At 47.1% G+C, this 26,512-nt stretch overlaps 1 protein-coding gene across 1 annotated transcript in view; it reads right to left on the bottom strand.

Annotated features, from left to right (window-relative positions):
* LOC146036286 (SMH class II histocompatibility antigen, beta-1 chain) overlaps positions 1 to 26,506 on the bottom strand; it is a 96,365-nt gene extending 69,859 nt beyond the window's left edge. Inside the window, exon 1 of the mRNA XM_083160207.1 lies at positions 26,499 to 26,506. The gene's annotated coding sequence lies outside the window, so the exon portion shown is untranslated. The remainder of the gene's footprint in view (positions 1 to 26,498) is intronic.
* Between the last annotated feature and the right edge of the window lie 6 nt (positions 26,507 to 26,512).

Raw genomic sequence — 26,512 nt, 5'->3', positions numbered from 1 at the left:
GTATAGTTATATTACAGGGTGTCTCCTCCTCTTGTATATTATACATGTAATATATGCTGGTATAATACAGGTGTATACAGGACACTCACCTCTCCTGTCAGTAGTGATGCTGTGTATAATAGTATAGTTATATTACAGGGTGTCTCCTCCTGTATATTATACATGTAATATATGCTGGTATAATACAGGTGTATACAGGACACTCACCTCTTCTGTCAGTAGTGACGCTGTGTATAATAGTATAGTTATATTACAGGATGTCTCCTCCTCCTGTATATTATACATGTAATATACGCTGGTATAATACAGGTGTATACAGGACACTCACCTCTCCTGTCAGTAGTGACGCTGTGTATAATAGTATAGTTATATTACAGGGTGTCTCCTCCTCTTGTATATTATACATGTAATATATGCTGGTATAATACAGGTGTATACAGGACACTCACCTCTCCTGTCAGTAGTGATGCTGTGTATAATAGTATAGTTATATTACAGGGTGTCTCCTCCTGTATATTATACATGTAATATATGCTGGTATAATACAGGTGTATACAGGACACTCACCTCTCCGGTCAGTAGTGACGCTGTGTATAAAAGTATAGTTATATTACAGGGTGTCTCTTCCTCCTGTATATTATACATGTAATATATGCTGGTATAATACAGGTGTATACAGGACACTCACCTCTCCGGTCAGTAGTGATGCTGTGTATAATAGTATAGTTATATTACAGGGTGTCTCCTCCTCCTGTATATTATACATGTAATATGTGCTGGTATAATACAGGTGTATACAGGACACTCACCTCTCCTGTCAGTAGTGACACTGTGTATAATAGTATAGTTATATTACAGGGTGTCTCCTCCTCCTGTATATTATACATGTAATATATGCTGGTATTACACAGGTGTATACAGGACACTCACCTCTCCTGTCAGTAGAGATGCTGTGTATAATAGTATAGTTATATTACAGAGTGTTTCTTCCTGTATATTATACATGTAATATATGCTGGTATAATACAGGTGTATACAGGACACTCACCTCTCCTGTCAGTAGTGATGCTGTGTATAATAGTATAGTTATATTACAGGGTGTCTCCTCCTGTATATTATACATGTAATATATGCTGGTATAATACAGGTGTATACAGGACACTCACCTCTCCTGTCAGTAGTGATGCTGTGTATAATAGTATAGTTATATTACAGGGTGTCTCCTCCTGTATATTATACATGTAATATATGCTGGTATAATACAGGTGTATACAGGACACTCACCTCTCCTGTCAGTAGTGACGCTGTGTATAATAGTATAGTTATATTACAGGGTGTCTCCTCCTCCTGTATATTATACATGTAATATATGCTGGTATAATACAGGTGTATACAGGACACTCACCTCTCCGGTCAGTAGTGACGCTGTGTATAATAGTATAGTTATATTACAGGATGTCTCCTCCTCCTGTATATTATACATGTAATATACGCTGGTATAATACAGGTGTATACAGGACACTCACCTCTCCTGTCAGTAGTGACGCTGTGTATAATAGTATAGTTATATTACAGGGTGTCTCCTCCTGTATATTATACATGTAATATATGCTGGTATAATACAGGTGTACACAGGACACTCACCTCTCCGGTCAGTAGTGACGCTGTGTATAATAGTATAGTTATATTACAGGGTGTCTCCTCCTGTATATTATACATGTAATATATGCTGGTATAATACAAGTGTACACAGGACACTCACCTCTCCTGTCAGTAGTGACGCTGTGTATAATAGTATAGTTATATTACAGGGTGTCTCCTCCTCCTGTATATTATACATGTAATATATGCTGGTATAATACAGGTGTATACAGGACACTCACCTCTCCGGTCAGTAGTGACGCTGTGTATAATAGTATAGTTATATTACAGGATGTCTCCTCCTCCTGTATATTATACATGTAATATACGCTGGTATAATACAGGTGTATACAGGACACTCACCTCTCCTGTCAGTAGTGACGCTGTGTATAATAGTATAGTTATATTACAGGGTGTCTCCTCCTGTATATTATACATGTAATATATGCTGGTATAATACAAGTGTACACAGGACACTCACCTCTCCTGTCAGTAGTGACGCTGTTTATAATAGTATAGTTATATTACAGGGTGTCTCCTCCTCCTGTATATTATACATGTAATATATGCTGGTATAATACAGGTGTATACAGGACACTCACCTCTCCTGTCAGTAGTGACGCTGTGTATAATAGTATAGTTATATTACAGGGTGTCTCCTCCTCCTGTATATTATACATGTAATATATGATGGTATAATACAGGTGTATACAGGACACTCCCCTCTCCGGTCAATAGTGACGCTGTGTATAATAGTACTAGGTGTTTCATCGCGCCCTACGGGCGCTCTTCACACCGTCGTAAGGGGCTGCGCCCCATTAAAGTTATAAATATATTTTAATATGAATTATGTTTGTTATTTGTGGATGAATGTTTAATTTTGGGTGGGGCGGATGGTGTCGGCGGGAAGGGGTGTGTTGGGTTAGGGATTTTGGTGGGGTGGTGTATGATAATTTGGCTTGGTGTAGAGTGCAGTTGTTGGTGGTATAGTGGTGCAAAGAGTGTGTGTGTTATTAGTTTGGGGGTGGGGGTGGTGATGGTGGTACCAGGAAGGGGTGTGTTGGATTGGAAATTTCAGTGGGGTGGTGCTGGCTATGTTGCATATAGATATATATATATATATATATATATATATATATATATATATATTTATATGCGCGGTGACCTGGGAAGTATGTTAGTGAGTAATAAGTACACCTGTGTGTCTGCGCTGTGACCTTGGTAGTATATTAGTGAGTAATGAGTACACCTGTGTGTCTGCGCTGTGACCTTGGTAGTATATTAGTGAGTAATGAGTACACCTGTGTGTCTGCGCGGTGACCTGGGAAATGTCAGTGAGTAAAGAGTACACCTGTGTGCCTACGCGGTGACCTGGAAAGTGTGTCAGTGAGTAATGAGTACACCTGTGTGTCTCTGCTGTGACCTGGGAAGTGTGTCAGTGAGTAATGAGTACAACTGTGTGTCTGTGCTGTGACCTGGGAAGTGTGTCAGTGAGTAATGAGTACACCTGCGTGTCTGCGCTGTGACCTGGTAAGTGTGTCAGTGAGTAATGAGTACACCTGTGTGTCTGCGCTGTGACCTAGTAGGTGTGTCAGTGAGCAATGAGTACACCTGTGTGTCTGCGTGGTGAGCTGGGAAGTGTGTCAGTGAGTAATGAGTACACCTGTGTGTCTGCGTGGTGACCTGGGAAGTGTGTCAGTGAGTAATGAGTACACCTGTGTGTCTGCGCTGTAACCTGGGAAGTGTGTAAGTGAGTAATGAGTACACCTGTGTGTCTGTGCCATGACGTTGAAAGTGTGTCAGTAAGTAATGAGTACACCTGTGTGTCTGCGTGGTTAACTGGGAAGTGTGTCAGTGAGTAATGAGTACACCTGTGTGTCTGCGTGGTGACCTGGGAAGTGTGTCAGTGAGTAATGAGTACACCTGTGAGTCTGCGCTGTAACCTGGGAAGTGTGTCAGTGAGTAATGAGTACACCTGTGTGTCTGCGTGGTGACCTGGGAAGTGTGTCAATGAGTAATGAGTACACCTGTGTGTCTGTGCTGTGACCTGGGAAGTGTGTCAGTGAGTAATGAGTACAACTGTGTGTCTGTGCTGTGACCTGGAAAGTATGTTATTGAGTAATGAGTACACATGTGTCTGCGCTGTAACCTGGGAAGTGTGTCAGTGAGTAATGAGTACACCTGCGTGTCTGCGCTGTGACCTGGTAAGTGTGTCAGTGAGTAATGAGTACACCTGTGTGTCTGCGCTGTGACCTAGTAAGTGTGTCAGTGAGCAATGAGTACACCTGTGTGTCTGCGTGGTGACCTGGGAAGTGTGTCAGTGAGTAATGAGTACACCTGTGTGTCTGCGTGGTGACCTGGGAAGTGTGTCAGTGAGTAATGAGTACACCTGTGTGTCTGCGCTGTAACCTGGGAAGTGTGTCAGTGAGTAATGAGTACACCTGTGTGTCTGCGCCATGACGTTGAAAGTGTCAGTGAGTAATGAGTACACCTGTGTGTCTGTGTGTTGACCTGGGAAGTGTGTCAGTGACTAATGAGTACACCTGTGTGTCTGCGCGGTGACCTGGTGTCAGTGAGTAATGAGTACACCTGTGTGTCTGCGAGGTGACGTGGGAAATGTAAATGAGTAATGAGTACACCTGTGTGTCTGAGTGGTGACCTGGGAAGTGTCAGTGAGTAAAGAGTACACCTGTGTGCCTACGCGGTGACGTGGGAAGTGTGTCAGTGAGTAATGAGTACACCTGTGTGTCTGCGTGGTGACCTGGGAAGTGTCAGTGAGTAATGAATACACCTGTGTGTCTGCGCGGTGACGTGGGAAGTGTGTCAGTGAGTAATGAGTACATGTGTGTGTCTGTGTGGTGACATGGGAAGTGTCAGTGAGTAATGAGTACACCTGTGTGTCTGCGCAGTGATGTGGGAAGTGTGTCAGTGAGTAATGAGTACACCTGTGTGTCTGCGAGGTGACGTAGGAAGTATGTTAGTGAGTAATGAGTACACCTGTGTGTCTGCGCGGTGACCTGGGAAGTGTGTCAGTGAGTAATGAGTACACCTGTGTGTCTGCGCTGTGACCTGCGAAGTGTGTCAGTGAGTAATGAGTACACCTGTGTCTGCGCTGTAACCTGGGAAGTGTCAGTGTGTAATGAGTGCACCTGTGTGTGTGATCTGTGAAATGTCGATGAGTATACCTGGGAACTGTGTCCACCTGTGTACCTTGCGGGTGACCTGGGAAGTGTGTCAGTGAGTAATGAGTACACCTGTGTGTTTGCCCGGTGACCTGGGAAGTGTGTCAGTGAGTAATGAGTACACCTGTGTGTCTGCGCTGTGACCTGGGAAGTGTGTCAGTGAGTAATGAGTACACCTGTGTGTCTGTGCTGTGACCTGGAAAGTATGTTATTGAGTAATGAGTACACCTGTGTCTGCGCTGTAACCTGGGAAGTGTGTCAATGAGTAATGAGTACACCTGTGTGTCTGCACTGTGAACTGGTAAGTGTGTCAGTGAGTAATGAGTACACCTGTGTGTCTGCACTGTGACCTGGTAAGTGTGTCAGTGAGTAATGAGTACACCTGTGTGTCTGCGCTGTGACCTAGTAAGTGTGTCAGTGAGTAATGAGTACACCTGTGTGTCTGCGTGGTGACCTGGGAAGTGTGTCAGTGAGTAATGAGTACACCTGTGTGTCTGCGTGGTGACCTGGGAAGTGTCAGTGAGTAATGAGTACACCTGTGTGTCTGCACGGTGACGTGGGAAGTATGTCAGTGAGTAATGAGTACACGTGTGTGTCTTCATGGTAACATGGGAAGTGTCAGTGAGTAATGAATACACCTGTGTGTCTGCGAGGTGATGTAGGAAGTATGTTAGTGAGTAATGAGTACACCTGTGTGTCTGCGCGGTGACCTGGGAAGTGTGTCAGTGAGTAATGAGTACACCTGTGTGTCTGCGCGGTGACCTGGGAAGTGTGTCAGTGAGTAATAAATACACCTGTGTGTCTGCGCTGTGACCTGAGAAGTGTGTCAGTGAGTAATGAGTGCACCTGTGTCTGCGCTGTAACCTGGGAAGTGTCAGTGAGTAATGAGTGCACCTGTGTGTGTGATCTGTGAAGTGTCGATGAGTATACCTGGGAACTGTGTCCACCTGTGTACCTTGCGGGTGACCTGGGAAGTGTGGCAGTGAGTAATGAGTACACCTGTGTGTTTGCCCGGTGACCTGGGAAGTGTGTCAGTGAGTAATGAGTACACCTGTGTGTTTGCCCGGTGACCTGGGAAGTGTGTCAGTGAGTAGTGAGTACACCTGTGTGTGTCTGCCTGGTGACCTTGCTGCTGTGTGCAGGCCGGGGGGGGGGGGGGGGGGGGGGGTGGTGTCAGGCCAGGGGTGGGTGTGCAGGGGTGGGGGGGGTGAGCGGGTTGCTGTTGCCTTGTGCAGGCCAGGGTGACCCACCCCACACCCCTTCCCCGTTTCCCTAACTTATTATAGACAACCTCCTCCATCACCTGTGTGGAAACATCTTTCTTATCAATTAACCTGTTTTAAACAGGTGACAGCAATCATACATTAAGAGGGAAGTCCAGAAACAGAGCAAAGTGTCCCTCCTGGAGAGGGTCATGTTGGGAGGTATGCTTATATATTAGGCTACATGTGTGTGTGTGTGTGTGTGTGTATTATGTGTGGTGTGTGTGTGTGTATAAGGCTGGGTGGGGGGTCGAGTTTCATTGTGACCCCGCCCAGCGTTATAGACGCAGATGATTGACACATGTAGCCAAATATATAAGAGATAGTTATATTACATGGTGTCTCCTACTCCTGTATATTATACATGTAATGTATGCTGGTATAATACAGGTGTATACAGGACACTCACCTCTCCGGTCAGTAGTGACGCTGTGTATAATAGTATATTTATATTACAGGGTGTCTCCTCCGGTATATTATACATGTAATATATGCTGGTATAATACAGGTGTATACAGGACACTCACCTCTCCGGTCAGTAGTGACGCTGTGTATAATAGTATAGTTATATTACAGGGTGTCTCCTCCTCATGTATATTATACATGTAATATATGCTGGTATAATACAGGTGTATACAGGACACTCACCTCTCCTGTCAGTAGTGACGCTGTGTATAATAGTATAGTTATATTACAGGGTGTCTCCTCCTGTATATTATACGTGTAATATATGCTGCTATAATACAGGTGTATACAGGACACTCACCTCTCCGGTCAGTAGTGATGCTGTGTATAATAGTATAGTTATATTACAGGGTGTCTCCTCCTCCTGTATATTATACATGTAATATATGATGGTATAATACAGGTGTATACAGGACACTCCCCTCTCCGGTCAATAGTGACGCTGTGTATAATAGTATAGATATATTACATGGTGTCTCCTACTCCTGTATATTATACATGTAATGTATGCTGGTATAATACAGGTGTATACAGGACACTCACCTCTCCGGTCAGTAGTGACGCTGTGTATAATAGTATATTTATATTACAGGGTGTCTCCTCCGGTATATTATACATGTAATATATGCTGGTATAATACAGGTGTATACAGGACACTCACCTCTCCGGTCAGTAGTGACGCTGTGTATAATAGTATAGTTATATTACAGGGTGTCTCTTCCTCATGTATATTATACATGTAATATATGCTGGTATAATACAGGTGTATACAGGACACTCACCTCTCCTGTCAGTAGTGACGCTGTGTATAATGGTATAGTTATATTACAGGGTGTCTCCTCCTGTATATTATACGTGTAATATATGCTGCTATAATACAGGTGTTTATAGGACACTCACCTCTCCGGTCAGTAGTGATGCTGTGTATAATAGTATAGTTATATTACAGGGTGTCTCCTCCTGTATATTATACATGTAATATATGCTGGTATAATACAGGTGTATACAGGACACTCACCTCTCCGGTCAGTAGTGACACTGTGTATAATAGTATAGTTATATTACAGGGTGTCTCCTCCTCCTGTATATTATACATGTAATATATGCTGGTATAATACAGGTGTATACAGGACACTCACCTCTCCGGTCAGTAGTGACGCTGTGTATAATAGTATAGTTATATTACAGGATGTCACCTCCTCCTGTATATTATACATGTAATATATGCTGGTATAATACAGGTGTATACAGGACACTCACCTCTCCGGTCAGTAGTGACGCCTTGTATAATAGTATAGTTATATTACAGGGTGTCTGCTCCTGTATATTATACATGTAATATATGCTGGTATAATACAGGTGTATACCGGACACTCACCTCTCCGGTCAGTAGTGACGCTGTGTATAATAGTATAGATATATTACAGGGTATCTCCTCCTGTATATTATACATGTAATATATGCTGGTATAATACAGGTATGTACAGGACACTCACCTCTCCAGTCAGTAGTGACGCTGTGTATAATAGTATAGATATATTACAGGGTGTCTCCTCCTGTATATTATACATGTAATATATGCTGGTATAATACAGGTATGTACAGGACACTCACCTCTCCTGTCAGTAGTGACGCTGTGTATAATAATATAGTTATATTACAGGGTATCTCCTCCTGTATATTATACATGTAATATATGCTGGTATTACACAGGTGTATACAGGACACTCACCTCTCCTGTCAGTAGAGATGCTGTGTATAATAGTATAGTTATATTACAGGGTGTCTCCTCCTCTTGTATATTATACATGTAATATATGCTGGTATAATACAGGTGTATACAGGACACTCACCTCTCCTGTCAGTAGTGATGCTGTGTATAATAGTATAGTTATATTACAGGGTGTCTCCTCCTGTATATTATACATGTAATATATGCTGGTATAATACAGGTGTATACAGGACACTCACCTCTCCTGTCAGTAGTGACGCTGTGTATAATAGTATAGTTATATTACAGGATGTCTCCTCCTCCTGTATATTATACATGTAATATACGCTGGTATAATACAGGTGTATACAGGACACTCACCTCTCCTGTCAGTAGTGACGCTGTGTATAATAGTATAGTTATATTACAGGGTGTCTCCTCCTCTTGTATATTATACATGTAATATATGCTGGTATAATACAGGTGTATACAGGACACTCACCTCTCCTGTCAGTAGTGATGCTGTGTATAATAGTATAGTTATATTACAGGGTGTCTCCTCCTGTATATTATACATGTAATATATGCTGGTATAATACAGGTGTATACAGGACACTCACCTCTCCGGTCAGTAGTGACGCTGTGTATAATAGTATAGATATATTACAGGGTATCTCCTCCTGTATATTATACATGTAATATATGCTGGTATAATACAGGTATGTACAGGACACTCACCTCTCCAGTCAGTAGTGTATTGGGCTGGACTGGGGCAGAGCCTAGGGGGAGGCCCACTTGACAGGGGTTGGAAGGAGCATAGTGGGTTCAAGGATAAGGGGGTTGTAAAGGGGGGTGTGACTGAGTAGTGACATAGGGGAGGGGGAGGGGCCTAACGGGGCGACAGGATAGTATATATTGAGGGGCTCACGTAGCCCCAGGTCAGACATTTTGTCAAGGATCAAGAAGCTGGCTTGCTGACTGATCTGGTGTCACCGCAAGCATGACAGAAATCAAAACTGCGCTGGCCTCCTTGAGGAAGGCGGCCGGTACGCAGGGAGCAGCCTGGCTACAGGAGCAAGTAGCGGGCCTCATTCGGGGGTTGGGGACGGACGCTGACACGTCTGACCCCTCTGGCGCACGGCCTCGGAGGTCCAGGCCTCCGGAGCGCCTTAGCCCTTCTTTCACCCCCAGAACCCGGCGCCGATCCAGGAGCCCCATCCGGGACCCTCCAGGCAGTTCCGCGGGACGGACACCTTCCTCCCGGCAGGTGCGGTCTGGGAGGAATCCTACAGGGCGGCGGGGTTCACAGCGCGGGAAGGGTCGCCTCCCCGTGCGAGAAGAGGCAGCGGAGATGACGGCGGGCACGAGTGCGGCCGAAGAGGGGGCCCATACGGAGGTTCGGGGAGAAGGCGTCAGCACAAGCAGGGAGAGAGCTCCAGGGAACGAGCGGCAGCCGGCTGGCTTCGCCGGCGATGAAGAGCCTGCACGCAGTGCGGCACCCGCAGGAGCCGAGACGGATGCGCGCCCGGCCACCAGACCAAGTAGACCAGAGGAGGTGCCTGGAACATCTGGAGTGGGAAGTGCGCGTCAGGACACAGGAGCTGCGGCTGCTGGGTTCACAGCCCCCAGGCAGCCTGGTGAGTCATCATCTTTGTCTTCTGGGCCCCTGGCAGGTAGTCAGGGGGTGGCGGGTGTAGGGCAGCAAAGTGAGGCTACTAAGGGTATGTTCGAGTTGGTGACGGGGTTTGCAGAATGGTTTACAAAGGTGAGGCAGGGGACAAGTCAGTCACCAGCAAGCGCATGGGTTACGCCAGGTAGTGCAGGGGGCGTTGGTAGTGTAGGGGCTACGCAGAATAGTGGGGAAAGTGTGGTTGAAACGGTACAAGTCAGTGATTCTGCTAAGGGTGAGGTCTATGTCTGTTTTGAGGGACCGCTGGGGGCTCACTTGAAGCAGGAGGTGAGGGATAAGGTGTGGAAAGGGGAGTATGTAGACATATTCTCGCTGCTCCCATTGGAGCGTTTTAATTTGGACAGGCCACGTAAGGAAGAAAAGAAGGAGGAGGAGGAACGTCGGAGGTATAGGCTGATACCGAGGACATTTGCTAATTGGCTTCAGGCTTTTGCGATTTTAGCTAGTGTGATAGGGGAAAAAGCGCCTGAGAACTGTTCGGCTTTGTTTTGTTATATGGATGCAATCGCAGAAGCAGAAAGGGTGTACGGGGGTCAGGCGTGGCTGAGATATGATGAACAGTTTAGGCAGCGTAAGGCGGTGCGGCCGAATATTAGGTGGGATCATAAAGATATTGGGCTTTGGTTGAAGGTGACGGCACCAAATAGGTTAAGGCAGCCCTTTCGAGGGGACAGGGGGGGCCCAAGAGAAGGGGTTTCCAATACGGCCTTGCAAAAGGGCCTCTGCTTTGCATTTAATGAGGGAGCATGTCGTTTTGGAGCAAAATGCAAGTTTAAACACGAGTGCTCCTCATGCGGAGGTACCCATGGAGCAAACAAGTGTTTCAGGGGAAAACCGAGGGAGGCTACCTCTAAAGGGGGAGACTCCAATACGATTGGGAAGGATGCTGGGTTATCTGCATAGATACCCAAACAGGCAAGCGGCGGTGTTGTTAGAAGAGGGGTTTAGGGATGGTTTTAGAATTCCTTCTGAGGTTGCGGGGATGGGGGTTTTTAAGGGTAATTTGAAATCAGCAAGGGAACACCCCGAGATAGTGGGGGAAAAGTTAAAAAAGGAGGTGCAGCTGGGGAGAATGTCCGGTCCTTTTTCATCACCGCCTATGGCGGATTTGATAGTGTCACCATTGGGGGTGGTGCCCAAAAAAGAGCCGAATAAATTTCGCCTCATCCATCATCTTTCGTTCCCTAAAGGGGCGTCAGTGAATGATGGTATTGATCCGGAGATCTGTTCTGTCGTTTACACGTCATTTGATGAGGCTGTTCAATGGGTGAAGAGTTTTGGGAAGGGTGCCCTGCTGGCAAAGACAGACATAGAGGCTGCCTTTCGATTGTTGCCCGTTCACCCAGCAAGCGTTAGGTTGTTAGGGTGTTTTTGGGAGGGAGGGTACTTTGTGGATCGTTGTCTTCCAATGGGGTGCTCCCTGTCATGTGCCTATTTTGAGGCCTTTAGCTCCTTTCTAGAATGGGTGGTTAGGGACGTGTCAGGGTGCAGGTCAATTATCCATTATTTGGATGATTTTTTGTGCATTGGCCCAGGGGACGGCAAGGTATGTGAACTATTGCTGTGCACCGTGGAACGGGTGGCAGCAGATTTCGGGGTGCCATTGGCCCCTGAAAAAACTGAGGGGCCTAAGTCAGAGATTAGTTTTTTGGGGATTACCATTGACACGGTGCAGATGGAGTGTCGGTTACCTACGGATAAGCTAGCGTCGCTTAAAGCAGAAGTGGGGAGGGCAGCGAGATTGAAGAAAATCAAGTTGAGGGAGCTGCAGTCGTTGTTGGGAAAATTAAATTTTGCATGTCGCATTATTCCAATGGGCAGGATTTTTAGCAGACGCCTGGCAGGGGCGACGGCCGGAGTTACGTCCCCTCATCATTTTATTAGGTTAGGGAGAGAGTTGCGTGATGATTTGAAAGTGTGGGCGGAATTTTTGGAGTCGTTCAATGGCAGAGCCATGTGGATGTCAGACACGGTGGTTGCATTTGATATGGACCTGTTTACCGACGCGGCCGGGAGCGCAGGTTACGGGGCCTATTGCCAGGGTCATTGGAGTGTAGGAAAATGGCCGGAGGCATGGATTACTCGGGGTTGGGTTCGGAATCTAGCGTTGTTGGAGCTCTTCCCCATACTGGTTGCAGTGGTGATTTGGGGGCCTTTATTCAGGGACAAGAAAGTCTGCTTTCATTGTGATAACATGAGTGTAGTGGAGGCAGTCAATCGCTTGTCGGCATCATCTCCCCCAGTGGTTAAGGTTTTACAACGATTGGTGCTAGAGTGCTTAGCTTTGAATGCTTGGGTGGTGGCTAGGCATGTTCCGGGAGTGGCTAATGGTATAGCGGACTCCTTGTCTCGTTGGCAGTGGGATCGTTTCAGGGAGCTGGCACCGGGAGCGGATCAGGACGGGGTCGATTGCCCGATACACCTTTGGGAGCTGCTGGAAGAATAGCGGAGCAGCTCATCAAGGATTCTCTCGCACCTGGCACGTGGTCTGCCTATTGCCAGGAGTGGCAGCACTGGAATGAGTGGTGCAAATCAGTGGGTTTGCCGGAGGGAGAGGATGAGATCAGGGTGTTGTTGTACATAGGCCATTGTAAGGAGATGGGGTGGTCGGCGGCAAAGATAGGCAGGTGCATGGCAGCCTTGGCATTTGGTTTTAAGGCTAGTGCGAGGCCGGACGCCACTAAGGGCTTTTTGATAGCACGGGCACTTAAGGGTTGGAGGAGGGGGCAGGCGGTGCAGGATAAGAGAAGGCCAGTTTCTTTTAAGCTATTGCAGGATCTGGGCAGACAGTTGGGGTCAGTTTGTAGTTCTGTTTACGAGACCAACCTGTTTAGATTGGCATTTTCACTGGCGTTTTTTGGAGCACTGAGATTGGGGGAATTGGTCAGTACAAGCGTAAGGACACCCGGGGGCCTCAGGGACGAGGAGGTCTTGTTGTTTTCGGACAGGGTGGAATTTCTCATTAGACGGTCGAAAACTGACCAATTGGGCAGGGGTAAGCGGGTGGTGTTGTTTGAGGTACAGGGTTCGTTGATGTGCCCGGTAGAATGCTTAAGAGTGTTCAAGGGTTGCAGGTTTGCAGAGGGGCAATTGAGTGATCCATTGTTGTTACATGCTGACGGGTCATTTCTCTCCCGTTTTCAATTTATTGGGGTTTTTAGGAAGGGGCTGCGGTTGTTAGGCATTAGGGAGCAGGAATATGCAGGGCACTCGTTCAGGATAGGAGCAGCCACGGAGGCAGCTCGCTTAGGTCTTGGGGAGGATTTAATCAAGAAGATTGGAAGATGGGATTCGGCGCGATTCAAATCCTATGTGAGGGTAGCAATGCTATAAGGTACAGGGAGCGGCTTATTGGAAGTTTGTTTTGTTTATTTTCTTTATGTTTAGGGCAACCTTCATGTCTCATATGGATCATGGGACACTCTTACGTCTTTTGGGGCGCTGTTCGGGCCGGGATGAGACCAAACGGAAGACGATTGGGGTTGGATGGCCGTGAATTCGAGGTCCGCTGGCTGGGAAAGCGCGGCATGGTGTGGAGTGGCGTACTACCAGAGTTCCATCGTTTCGTGAGGCTGGACAGGCCCCCCGAGATCTTGGTGCTACATGTGGGTGGTAACGATTTGGGGGTTAGGCCGTTCCGGGAGCTAATTAGAGATATAAAGTTTGATTTGTTGCGCCTGTGGGCGTTATTTCCGAAAGTCATTACAGTATGGTCCGATATAGTGCCCAGGAAAGTGTGGAGGGAGGCGCGTTCAGTGGAGAGGATCAACAAGGCTAGGATCAAGGTCAACAGGGCCATTAGTAAATTTGTGGTCATGAATGGGGGAGTGATGGTGCGCCACCTAGAGCTGGAATCTGGGTTGGGCGCATTCTGGAGGGAGGACGGGGTCCACCTGAACGCAGTGGGTATGGATATGTGGGCGTTGGCTATACAGGACGGGGTAGAGGTGGCCGTTGCTTTGTGGCGGATACGCAGGGGGTAAAGGGGTTAACCCCATGTGTTGTGGCGGAGGGGATCCTCGAGGTTGGTGATCATGGAGGCTTGGTTTTTGTGGAGGGGAGGGCCCCATGGCGGGGGCTGGACTCCTCAGGGTGAGGCTATGTGGGTACATTGTTAAGGAGCACGGGGTCTATGCAGATCGGTGCCCTCGAGCCTGCTCAACGGCTGGGGGTAAAAAGGGTCAGGGAGGTGCTCGGAGATGTATGCCAGATTGTTAGGGGTTTTGGGCCTCGAGGATCACCTTTGCGGGTTGTGTGGGGATCATGAATAACTGTTTTGGTTATATATAGGTTGTTAATGTTTTAATAAAGCTGGCTGCTGTGGCCAATTTAATCCAATATGAAGGTGTGGACTATTATTGTGGGTAAGGGGGGCTGGTATATAAGGGTCACAGCGAGTTGACAAATACCCTGTCATGACGCTGTGTATAATAGTATAGATATATTACAGGGTATCTCCTCCTGTATATTATACATGTAATATATGCTGGTATAATACAGGTATGTACAGGACACTCACCTCTCCTGTCAGTAGTGACGCTGTGTATAATAATATAGTTATATTACAGGGTATCTCCTCCTGTATATTATACATGTAATATATGCTGGTATTACACAGGTGTATACAGGACACTCACCTCTCCTGTCAGTAGAGATGCTGTGTATAATAGTATAGTTATATTACAGGGTGTCTCCTCCTCTTGTATATTATACATGTAATATATGCTGGTATAATAAAGGTGTACACAGGACACTCACCTCTCCGGTCAGTAGTGACGCTGTGTATAATAGTATAGTTATATTACAGGGTGTCTCCTCCTGTATATTATACATGTAATATATGCTGGTATAATACAAGTGTACACAGGACACTCACCTCTCCTGTCAGTAGTGACGCTGTGTATAATAGTATAGTTATATTACAGGGTGTCTCCTCCTCCTGTATATTATACATGTAATATATGCTGGTATAATACAGGTGTATACAGGACACTCACCTCTCCTGTCAGTAGTGACGCTGTGTATAATAGTATAGTTATATTACAGGGTGTCTCCTCCTCCTGTATATTATACATGTAATATATGCTGGTATAATACAGGTGTATACAGGACACTCCCCTCTCCGGTCAATAGTGACGCTGTGTATAATAGTATAGTTATATTACATGGTGTCTCCTACTCCTGTATATTATACATGTAATGTATGCTGGTATAATACAGGTGTATACAGGACACTCACCTCTCCGGTCAGTAGTGACGCTGTGTATAATAGTATATTTATATTACAGGGTGTCTCCTCCGGTATATTATACATGTAATATATGCTGGTATAATACAGGTGTATACAGGACACTCACCTCTCCGGTCAGTAGTGACGCTGTGTATAATAGTATAGTTATATTACAGGGTGTCTCCTCCTCATGTATATTATACATGTAATATATGCTGGTATAATACAGGTGTATACAGGACACTCACCTCTCCGGTCAGTAGTGACACTGTGTATAATAGTATATTTATATTACAGGGTGTCTCCTCCGGTATATTATACATGTAATATATGCTGGTATAATACAGGTGTATACAGGACACTCACCTCTCCGGTCAGTAGTGACGCTGTGTATAATAGTATAGTTATATTACAGGGTGTCTCCTCCTCATGTATATTATACATGTAATGTATGCTGGTATAATACAGGTGTATACAGGACACTCACCTCTCCGGTCAGTAGTGACGCTGTGTATAATAGTATAGTTATATTACAGAGTGTTTCCTCCTGTATATTATACATGTAATATATGCTGGTATAATACAGGTGTATACAGGACACTCACCTCTCCTGTCAGTAGTGACGCTGTGTATAATAGTATAGTTATATTACAGGGTGTCTCCTCCTGTATATTATACGTGTAATATATGCTGCTATAATACAGGTGTATACAGGACACTCACCTCTCCGGTCAGTAGTGATGCTGTGTATAATAGTATAGTTATATTACAGGGTGTCTCCTCCTGTATATTATACATGTAATATATGCTGGTATAATACTGGTGTATACAGGACACTCACCTCTCCGGTCAGTAGTGACACTGTGTATAATAGTATAGTTATATTACAGGGTGTCTCCTCCTCCTGTATATTATACATGTAATATATGCTGGTATAATACAGGTGTATACAGGACACTCACCTCTCCGGTCAGTAGTGACGCTGTGTATAATAGTATAGTTATATTACAGGATGTCACCTCCTCCTGTATATTATACATGTAATATATGCTGGTATAATACAGGTGTATACAGGACACTCACCTCTCCGTCAGTAGTGACGCTGTGTATAATAGTATAGTTATATTACAGGGTGTCTCCTCCTGTATATTATACATGTAATATATGCTGGTATAATACAGGTGTATACCGGACACTCACCTCTCCGGTCAGTAGTGACGCTGTGTATAATAGTATAGATATATTACAGGGTATCTCCTCCTGTATATTATACATGTAATATATGCTGGTATAATACAGGTATGTACAGGACACTCACCTCTCCAGTCGGTAGTGACGCTGTGTATAATAGTATAGATATATTACAGGGTATCTCCTCCTGTATATTATACATGTAATATATGCTGGTATAATACAGGTATGTACAGGACACTCACCTCTCCTGTCAGTAGTGACGCTGTGTATAATAATATAGTTATATTACAGGGTATCTCCTCCTGTATATTATACATGTAATATATGCTGGTATAATACAGGTATGTACAGGACACTCACCTCTCCGGTCAGTAGTGACGCTGTGTATAATAGTATAGTTATATTACAGGGTGTCTCCTCCTCCTGTATATTATACATGTAATATATGCTGGTATAATACAGGTGTATACAGGACACTCACCTCTCCTGTCAGTAGTGACCCTGTGTATAATAGTATAGTTATATTACAGGGTGTCTCCTCCTCCTGTATATTATACATGTAATATATGCTGGTATAATACAGATGTATACAGGACACTCCCCTCTCCGGTCAGTAGTGACGCTGTGTATAATAGTATAGTTATATTACAGGGTGTCTCCTCCTGTATATTATACATGTAATATATGCTGGTATAATACAGGTGTATACAGGACACTCACCTCTCCTGTCAGTAGAGATGCTGTGTATAATAGTATAGTTATATTACAGGGTGTCTCCTCCTCCTGTATATTATACATGTAATATATGCTGGTATAATACAGATGTATACAGGACACTCCCCTCTCCGGTCAGTAGTGACGCTGTGTATAATAGTATAGTTATATTACAGGGTGTCTCCTCCTGTATATTATACATGTAATATATGCTGGTATAATACAGGTGTATACAGGACACTCACCTCTCCTGTCAGTAGAGATGCTGTGTATAATAGTATAGTTATATTACAGGGTGTCTCCTCCTCCTGTATATTATACATGTAATATATGCTGGTATAATACAGATGTATACAGGACACTCCCCTCTCCGGTCAGTAGTGACGCTGTGTATAATAGTATTGTTATATTACAGGGTGTCTCCTCCTGTATATTATACATGTAATATATGCTGGTATAATACAGGTGTATACAGGACACTCACCTCTCCGGTCAGTAGTGACGCTGTGTATAATAGTATAGTTATATTACAGGGTGTCTCCTCCTGTATATTATACATGTAATATATGCTGGTATAATACAGGTGTATACAGGACACTCACCTCTCCTGTCAGTAGTGACGCTGTGTATAATAGTATAGTTATATTACATGGTGTCTCCTACTCCTGTATATTATACATGTAATATACGCTGGTATAATACAGGTGTATACAGGACACTCACCTCTCCGGTCAGTAGTGACGCTGTGTATAATAGTATAGTTATATTACATGGTGTCTCCTACTCCTGTATATTATACATGTAATATATGCTGGTATAATACAGGTGTAACAACAGGGAAAAAGGGAAGGGGATGAAGGCCAGGTGCACAGGACTAATTTGCTAGCAGGTAAGAAGGTTAAACTCCAGTCAACATGTGAATGAATAAATTATATTATAATCTTGTTGTGGAGGTGCTCCCGGGGAGTATGGTAAGTACAATTGAAAGCGGGTTGATATTCAAGAGAGAATATCAAGAAAAAAACTCCCGGGTGGGGCACTACCTTCTATATTGGTGAACGTATCAGTCTAAAATATCAACTTTATTAATACTAAAATTGATCCTGTTTGTGGATCAAATGACGAACATGAGACAAGGACATACAGATAACATGAATAATTATGAAAAATTGAGAAAAAATCGTGAAAATATGATATCAGAGTCTGAAAATGGGCTAGATTGCCTCTGTTCAATGTAACTATAGTATCAATATATTCCTGTGAGGAATTATTTCAGACAAGGCACGTCTTCAGTTAACCAAATTTGGTTATCATATACACATATCTAATAAATTTATAGAAACTGGCACACTGTCTGGCAGTACAAGTTATTCTTTTTTAGTAGTCAAACATATGTATAGTCTCACTCTAATTGGACTGCAAGATCGAAGAAAAATTTGAGAATAGTGGTGAAGTACCTGAGTTGAAAATACTCGCCGGGTGGCTGCTGCCTGTGCATCTGGTGGTAGTTAGACAATTGCACAGTTGAGCGGACTCTGCGAGCGTCACAGGTACAGGAGTCAAGACAAAAAAGGGGGTTTCTGCTGTCTCCAGGGGTGACCAACCTGGCCCTGTTATACAGTGACAGCGCAGAGTCAGGTAATGGGTCCCCTGGGGATGAGAGAACCCTGACTATGGGAGATGCCAGAAAAGGGAGCAGTTTCACTTAAATCCCAGGTATACGCTACTGTCCAGTGTGTACGCACACTGGTTGAGCGGTATGTGTGGGTGGTGAATTGCAGAAGGAAGTACAGAGTGCACTTTGGTAATATTCCTTATGGATCGCTGCTATACCGTGCAAAGGTGGTAAAAAAAGTGGAGATTTCAGAGGATACACAATCTGTACTTCACATAAGGACTAAATAAATTGCTCTATTTGCAGTAAGCCCAAGAAAGAAGGGGGCTAACAAAAATTGGTAAAACTCCCAGTCAGGTAGATATATATGATATAACATAAAGCATAATTTTATAATACAGTCCTTGTCTATAGTCCTGTAACGGCACACACACCATGTGTCGACCATTCCCAAATACACTATATTCAGTGCAGTGGCTTAGAATTAAGGAAAAAAGTCCCACGTATGTGGCAGGGTGAAGCAAATGGAGAAAAAATCCCCTATAAAATACAGAGTCACAGTTTTATGCCTAAGATGAACCAATATATTTAGATATAGGGGGAAATTTACCAATATGAAAAACCTAGTTTTTCGTATTTGTATTTTCCCTACGGTTGCATACGACTGTTTAAGTCGTATGCAAACTCATGTTCCGGAGGGGGATTTACAAAGCAGTCAGATACGACTGCTTTGTAACCCTCCGATGGTGTAACAATTCGTATTAGCGGCCGTATATACGGCTGCTAATACGAATTATTTCTAGCAGTCTGCACGGATCAGTCAGATCCGTGCAGGCTGCGGTGTGTAAAAAAAATAGAAAAATAAATAAATAAAAAAACAAACGGCGTGGGGTCCCCCCCACAGCCGAAACCAGCACCAGGCTGAAGGAGCCGGGGCCGGTAATTAAAAATCAGGGAACCCGATAAATAGGGGCTCCCCGATTTTTAACAACCAGCCCCAGGCTCCAGGTCCGGGGCTGGTTCCCAAAATACGGGGGACAAAATGACATGGGGTCCCCCGTATTTCAAGAACCAGTCCCAGGCACAACCAGCCGGCAGGGTAATGCCACAGCCAGGGGGAGACTTTTTATGCAAGTCCCCCCGGCCAAAGCATTAACCCTACCGACCAGTCAGCCTGGCCAGGGGCCCTGGGGGAGTGGGGACCCCCCCAATAAAGGGGTCCCCCCCCTCCAGGACTTACCTGACCAGGCTGAAGCCTGGTACTGTCCCCGATGCCCCTGAGCGGTGGGCATCGGGCTGATTATCGTGTAAAAAAAAAGATGAACCTATTGTATTTTACTGTGGCACTACAAGTGCCAGCAAGCCTCCCCAGCAAGCTGGGACTTGGAGAACCACAAGTCCCAGCCTGCTGGGCATTAAAGGGCCCGCTGGCACTTGTAGTTCCACAGTTAAAAAATAGTGCACAAAACACACTGACACACGTTTAAAATAAAACTTTAATACATACAAAGCCCACACATACTAATACTTACCTATCTTCTTTCCGTAGGTAGCCCTGATGTCCTGTGTCGGCGTCTTCTGGTCCTGTGTCGTCTTCTTCCTCCATCTCGACCGTCGCTGTCGCCGTCCGGATCCGACGAAATCCATTTGGGAAGCTGTGGAAGGAAACCATACTCACCTGTCCCAGCGCGACGTAGTCCAGGTAAGTGTCTTGGCAAAAAAACAAAACGAACACCCGAAACCAGACCGGACACGGAGACGCACAGTGTTTGTTTACATCGTGCGGCTCCGCCTCCCGAATGCCGCTATTGGCCGCCTTGCGGCCTAGCGGCCAATCAGGAGCCGCTAGGCCGCAAGGCGGCCAATAGCGGCATTCGGGAGGCGGAGCCGCACGATGTACACACAGTACCGTGCGTCTCCGTGTCCGGTCTGGTTTCGGGTGTTCGTTTTGTTTTTTTGCCAAGACACTTACCTGTACTACGTCGCGCTGGGACAGGTGAGTATGGTTTCCTTCCACAGCTTCCCAAATGGATTTCGTCGGATCCGGACGGCGACAGCGACGGTCGACATGGAGGAAGAAGACGACACAGGACCTGAAGACGCCGACACAGGACATCAGGGCTACCTACGGAAAGAAGATAGGTAAGTATTAGTATGTGTGGGCTTTGTATGTAATAAAGTTTTATTTTAAAAGTGTATCAGTGTGTTTTGTGCACTATTTTTTTAACTGTAGAACTACAAGTGCCAGCGGGCCCTTTAATGCCCAGCAGGCTGGGACTTGTGGTTCTCCAAGTCCCAGTTTGCTGGGGAGGCTTGCTGGCACTTGTAGTGCCACAGTAAAAAACAATAGGTTCATCTTTTTTTTTACACGATAATCAGCCCGATGCCCACCGCTCAGGGGCATCGGGGACAGTACCAGGCTTCAGCCTGGTCAGGTAAGTCCTGGAGGGGGGGGACCCCTTTATTGGGGGGGTCCCCACTCCCCCAGGGCCCCTGGCCAGGCTGACTGGTCGGTAGGGTTAATGCTTTGGCCGGGGGGACTTGCATAAAAAGTCTCCCCCCGGCTGTGGCATTACCCTGCCGGCTGGTTGTGCCTGGGACTGGTTCTTGAAATACGGGGGACCCCATGTCATTTTGTCCACCGTATTTTGGGAACCAGCCCCGGACCTGGAGCCTGGGGCTGGTTGTTAAAAATCGGGGAGCCCCTATTTGTCGGGTTCCCTGATTTTTAATTACCGGCCCCAGCTCCTTCAGCCTGGTGCTGGTTATGGCTGTGGGGGGGACCCCACGCCGTTTTTTATTTATTTATTTATTTATTTATTTTTCTATTTTTTTACACTAAAGCCTGCACGGATCTGACTGATCCGTGCAGGCTAAAACGCAAATAGAACAGGAAAATGGTGTTCTATTTTCCTGTCGTATTTGCGTGGGTGTTTCACACCACTTAGCAGCCGTATTGTCAGTACGGCTGCTTAGTAAATCAGGAATCACCATTCTTTTGAATGGTGATTTCTGTCGTATCCTATCGATGGTGTAGGGCATTCGTATTTGTAACTACAAATACGAATGTCCCATCTTTAGGACTACGAATTGTTGTATTTTTGGGATTGTAAATCCCAAAAATACAAATTCGTAAAAAAAAGGTGTATTTCTGCCTACGAATACACCTTTTTTCTACGAATCCATTTTGGTAAATTTCCCCCATAATATCAACTGGTATAGGCAGGGTTACAGGGTGAGACAAATGGAGAGAAACAGTTTTATGCCTAAAGTGAACCAATATATTTAGATATAATATCAACTGGTATAGGCAGAGAATTGTTATACCGTAACCCTGTAGTAATAACCATAGAAAATGTATTATTAAATTTTAATAGCAACAATAGTGCCCTGAGGGCTATTATCAACTCACGGACACCGGTTCCAGGGTGTAGCGCTGGGAAGTCTGTATGTCAGATAACGAGATCCCCCAGTGTGTACGCTCTGGTATTGCTTGCTGCAATTAGTCGGCAAAAATGAAGAAAAGTCCGTGATATCAAATCTGTAGGTTGCTACAGTAAATGTAGGTGGACAGTCTTAGTGTGGGGATAAGAGATAAATAGCTGCGCGCTGTTTGTAATCTCTGCAGCGTCTGCAGGTACAGCTGTGGACTCCGTTATGCCTCTCCGCAATAAGGGAAGCAGGCGGTGTACACCGGGGTTACCGCAGGAATTTGTCAGCAATAGGGTGCCCCGTCCAGGAGGTAGTCCTCACAGCGGTCGGCATCCACTGTGTGCGGCGGCGGTGAGTAAACAGAGTCCTCCTGTATATTATACATGTAATATATGCTGGTATAATACAGGTGTATACAGGACACTCACCTCTCCTGTCAGTAGTGACGCTGTGTATAATAGTATAGTTATATTACAGGGTGTCTCCTCCTCCTGTGTATTATACATGTAATATACGCTGGTATAATACAGGTGTACACAGGACACTCACCTCTCCGGTCAGTAGTGACGCTGTGTATAATAGTATAGTTATATTACAGGGTGTCTCCTCCTGTATATTATACATGTAATACATGCTGGTATAATACAGGTGTACACAGGACACTCACCTCTCCTGTCAGTAGTGACGCTGTGTATCTCTTATATATTTAGCCAGATCTGTCACTCAACCCCTGTGGAGAACGTTCCTGTGTAGAACAGTTTCACTTTCATGTGTCTGACGTTCCACCCCCTTGACATCACCTCCCCCCGCCCAGCCAGGGCTACAGTACACGCCCACCATCCACCATTACTCCACAGCCACCATCCACCATTACTCCTGCACATCCCTACCCTCTGCCAGGACCCCCGCGACCCCCCTCCCGCGATTCGCGGGACCCCCCGCGACACCCCCCTCCCGCGATTTGCGGGACCCCCCCGCGACCCCCCCTCCCGCGATTCGCGGGACCCCCCCTGACCCCCCCTCCCGCGAATCGCGGGACCCCCGCGACCCCCCCCCCTCCCGCGAATCGCGGGACCCCCGCGACCCCCCTCCCGCGATTCGCGGGACCCCCGCGACCCCCCCTCCTGCGATTTGCGGAACACCCGTGACCCCCCCTCCCGTGACCCCCCCTCCCGTGACCCCCGCGACCCCCCCTCCTGCGATTCGCGGGACCCCCGCGACCCCCCCCTCCCGTGATTCGCGGGACCCCCGCGAACCCCCCCTCCCGCGATTCGCGGGACCCCCGCGACCCCCCTCCCGCGATTCGCGGGACCCCCGCGACCACCCCGGTATCCGGACTATTGTTAGACAGCACTTACATCGACAGCCATTACATCGACACCATTAGTTCGACACCTCAATAGGTCGACATGGTTTTAGGTCGACATACCATTAGGTCGACATGTCATTATGTCGACAGCTCATTAGGTCGACAGCTCATTAGGTCGACATGTTTTTAGGTCGACACTGCCATTAGGTCGACAGTGTGTATGTCGACAGTCAAAAGGTCGACATGGGTTTTTTCACTGTTTATTGAGCCGACATGTGCCGACAGGCGGTATTTCATGCCCTACTATCCACTAGGGCGTGGTGGGAGAATAAAATAGTGTGCCGAGCGCAGCGAGGCACCGTGCCCGAAGCATAGCGAGCGGCTGCGGTACACTTCAAACTGTGTCCATGTCGACTGTGTCGACATTTCGGCCAAAAAACAGTGAAAAAACCCATGTCGCCCTTTTGACTGTCGACATAGACTCTGTCGACCTAATGGCAGTGTCGACCTAAAAACATGTCGACCTAATGAGCTGTCGACCTAATGAGCTGTCGACCTAATGAGCTGTCGACATAATGACATGTCGACCTAATGGTATGTCGACCTAAAACCATGTCGACCTATTGAGCTGTCGAACTAATGGTGTCGATGTAATGGCTGTCGATGTAAGTGCTGTCTAATATCCGTCCCAGACCCGACCACCCCCTCCCGCGATTCGCTGGACCTCCGCGACCACCCCCTCCCGCGAAACCCCCACGACCCTCCCGCAAATCGCGGGACCCCAGCGACCCCTCCCTCCCGCGAGCCCCCTCCCGCGGTTCGCAGGACCCCTGCATCCTCCCCTCCCGCGACCGCCCCTCCCGGCATTAAAAGGGCCCCCCGCGACCCCCCCTCCCACGATTCACGGCACCCCCCCCCCTACTATGATTTGCGACCCCCCTCCCGCAATTCGCGCCGCCCCCTCCCGCGATTCACGGAACCCCCCGTAGCGCCCCCCTCCCGCGATTTGCGGGCCCCCTCGGCACTTCTCGCGATTTGCGACCGCCCCCTAATTCACACATTCGGGGACCCCACCTCATGCGATTTATGCCCCCCTCACGCAATTCACGGCACCCCCCACACCCCTCTTCCTGCGATTCGCAACCCCTCACGACCCCCCCTCCCGCGATTCACGAAACCCCCCGTAGCGCCCCCCTCCCGCGATTTGCGGGCCCCCTCGGCACCTCTCGCGACCCACCCTCCCTTGATTCATGCCCCCCTCATGCAATTCACGGCAACCCCCCACACCCCCCCTCCTGCGATTCGCAGCCCCCCCACGACCCCCACCTCCTGCGATTCATGACCCCTCCCGTGATTCACGGACCCCCGCACCACCCCCCCTTGACTCACGGCACCCCACGCGCCCCTCCCGCAATTCACAGACCTCCGCAACCCCCCCTCCCGCAATTCACTAACCCCGACAACCCCCCTCCCGCAATTTGGGGACCCCCCTTCCCACGATTCAAGCCCCCCCGTGCCCCCGCCCACGATTTGCGGACCCCCGCCCCCTCCCGCTAACCGCGGATCCCCACACAAACAACCCCCCCCTCCCGCAATTTGCAGACCCCCCAGACCCCCTTCCGGCAATTCCACCCCCCAGCGGACCACCGCGGCCCTCGCTCCCGCATTTCACGTACCCCCGTGACAATGGGGGATCCTGTACCACCACAAGCAGGTACCGCCCCTAGGTGGGAAATCCGGACCTGGCTGCCGCACTGCAGGTTTCCCCACTGCCCTCTGCACCAGCGCCACAACTTTTATCAATGTCTTGCCCACATACCACTATTATAAAGCCTCCTGCTCTCATGCACGCTCACTCCCTCCCAGTGGGAGGAGACGCTCACCCACTGGCGGGAGCTGCATACTGTCCCCCACCCTCCTCCAGTTCTAGGGATGCCCATCGACCATCAATGATTTTCAAATAATCGATGGTTTATGGCCGATGTTGAATACTTTTGCCATCAATGTGGGAGGACACTGCCCTGCCTCCTGTTCTCCTGCCCCGTAACTTCCGCCAGTGGAGACCCGCTCACCCTGTGTTGCCCACATTCCCCTATCATGCTTTACCGCCCAGCCTCCTGCTCTCATGCACCCTAACTCCCACCCAGTCGGAGGAGACACTGACTCCTGTACTTCTGTGCTGCCACGCTGGACCCTCACCCACTGGCAGAAGCTGCACAGTGTCCACCACCCTCTTTAGTCCCCCGTATGCCCACACACCCCTATCACTACCCAGCTTCCTGCTCTCCTGAACCGTAACTTCCACCACTGGGTAATCGCTGACGCTGTGTTGCCCACATACCCCTATCATGCCTCATATCCCAGCCTCCTGCTCTCATGCACCCTAACTCCCACCCAGTAGGAGGAGACACTGACTCAGGGCCACCGTCCGGTACTCCTGTGCTGCCACGCTGGACCCTCACCCACTGCCAGAAGCTGCAATACAGGGCATCTTTCATACAATTCTAACCATATTTCTCACAATACAAATGTTCACAAATTAAGGGGCGTAGCCCCTTACGCCGGTGTGAAGAGCGCCCGTAGGGCGCGATGAATCACCTAGTAATAGTATAGTTATATTACAGGGTGTCTCCTCCTGTATATTATACATGTAATATATGCTGGTATAATACAGGTGTATACAGGACACTCACCTCTCCGGTCAGTAGTGATGCTGTGTATAATAGTATAGTTATATTACAGGGTGTCTCCTCCTCCTGTATATTATACATGTAATGTATGCTAGTATAATACAGGTGTATACAGGACACTCACCTCTCCGGTCAGTAGTGATGCTGTGTATAATAGTATAGTTATATTACAGGGTGTCTCCTCCTGTATATTATACATGTAATATATGCTGGTATAATACAGGTGTATACAGGACACTCACCTCTCCTGTCAGTAGTGACGCTGTGTATAATAGTATAGTTATATTACAGGGTGTCTCCTCCTCCTGTATATTATACATGTAATATATGCTGGTATAATACAGGTGTATACAGGACACTCACCTTTCCTCTCTATG

This window comes from Crinia signifera, chromosome 9, assembly GCF_055691185.1.
Source record: "Crinia signifera chromosome 9, ASM5569118v1, whole genome shotgun sequence".
Taxonomy (NCBI): Eukaryota; Metazoa; Chordata; class Amphibia; order Anura; family Myobatrachidae; genus Crinia; species Crinia signifera.
Note: the sequence above shows the minus strand (reverse complement) of the source record. Positions and strands in the feature narration are given on the sequence as shown.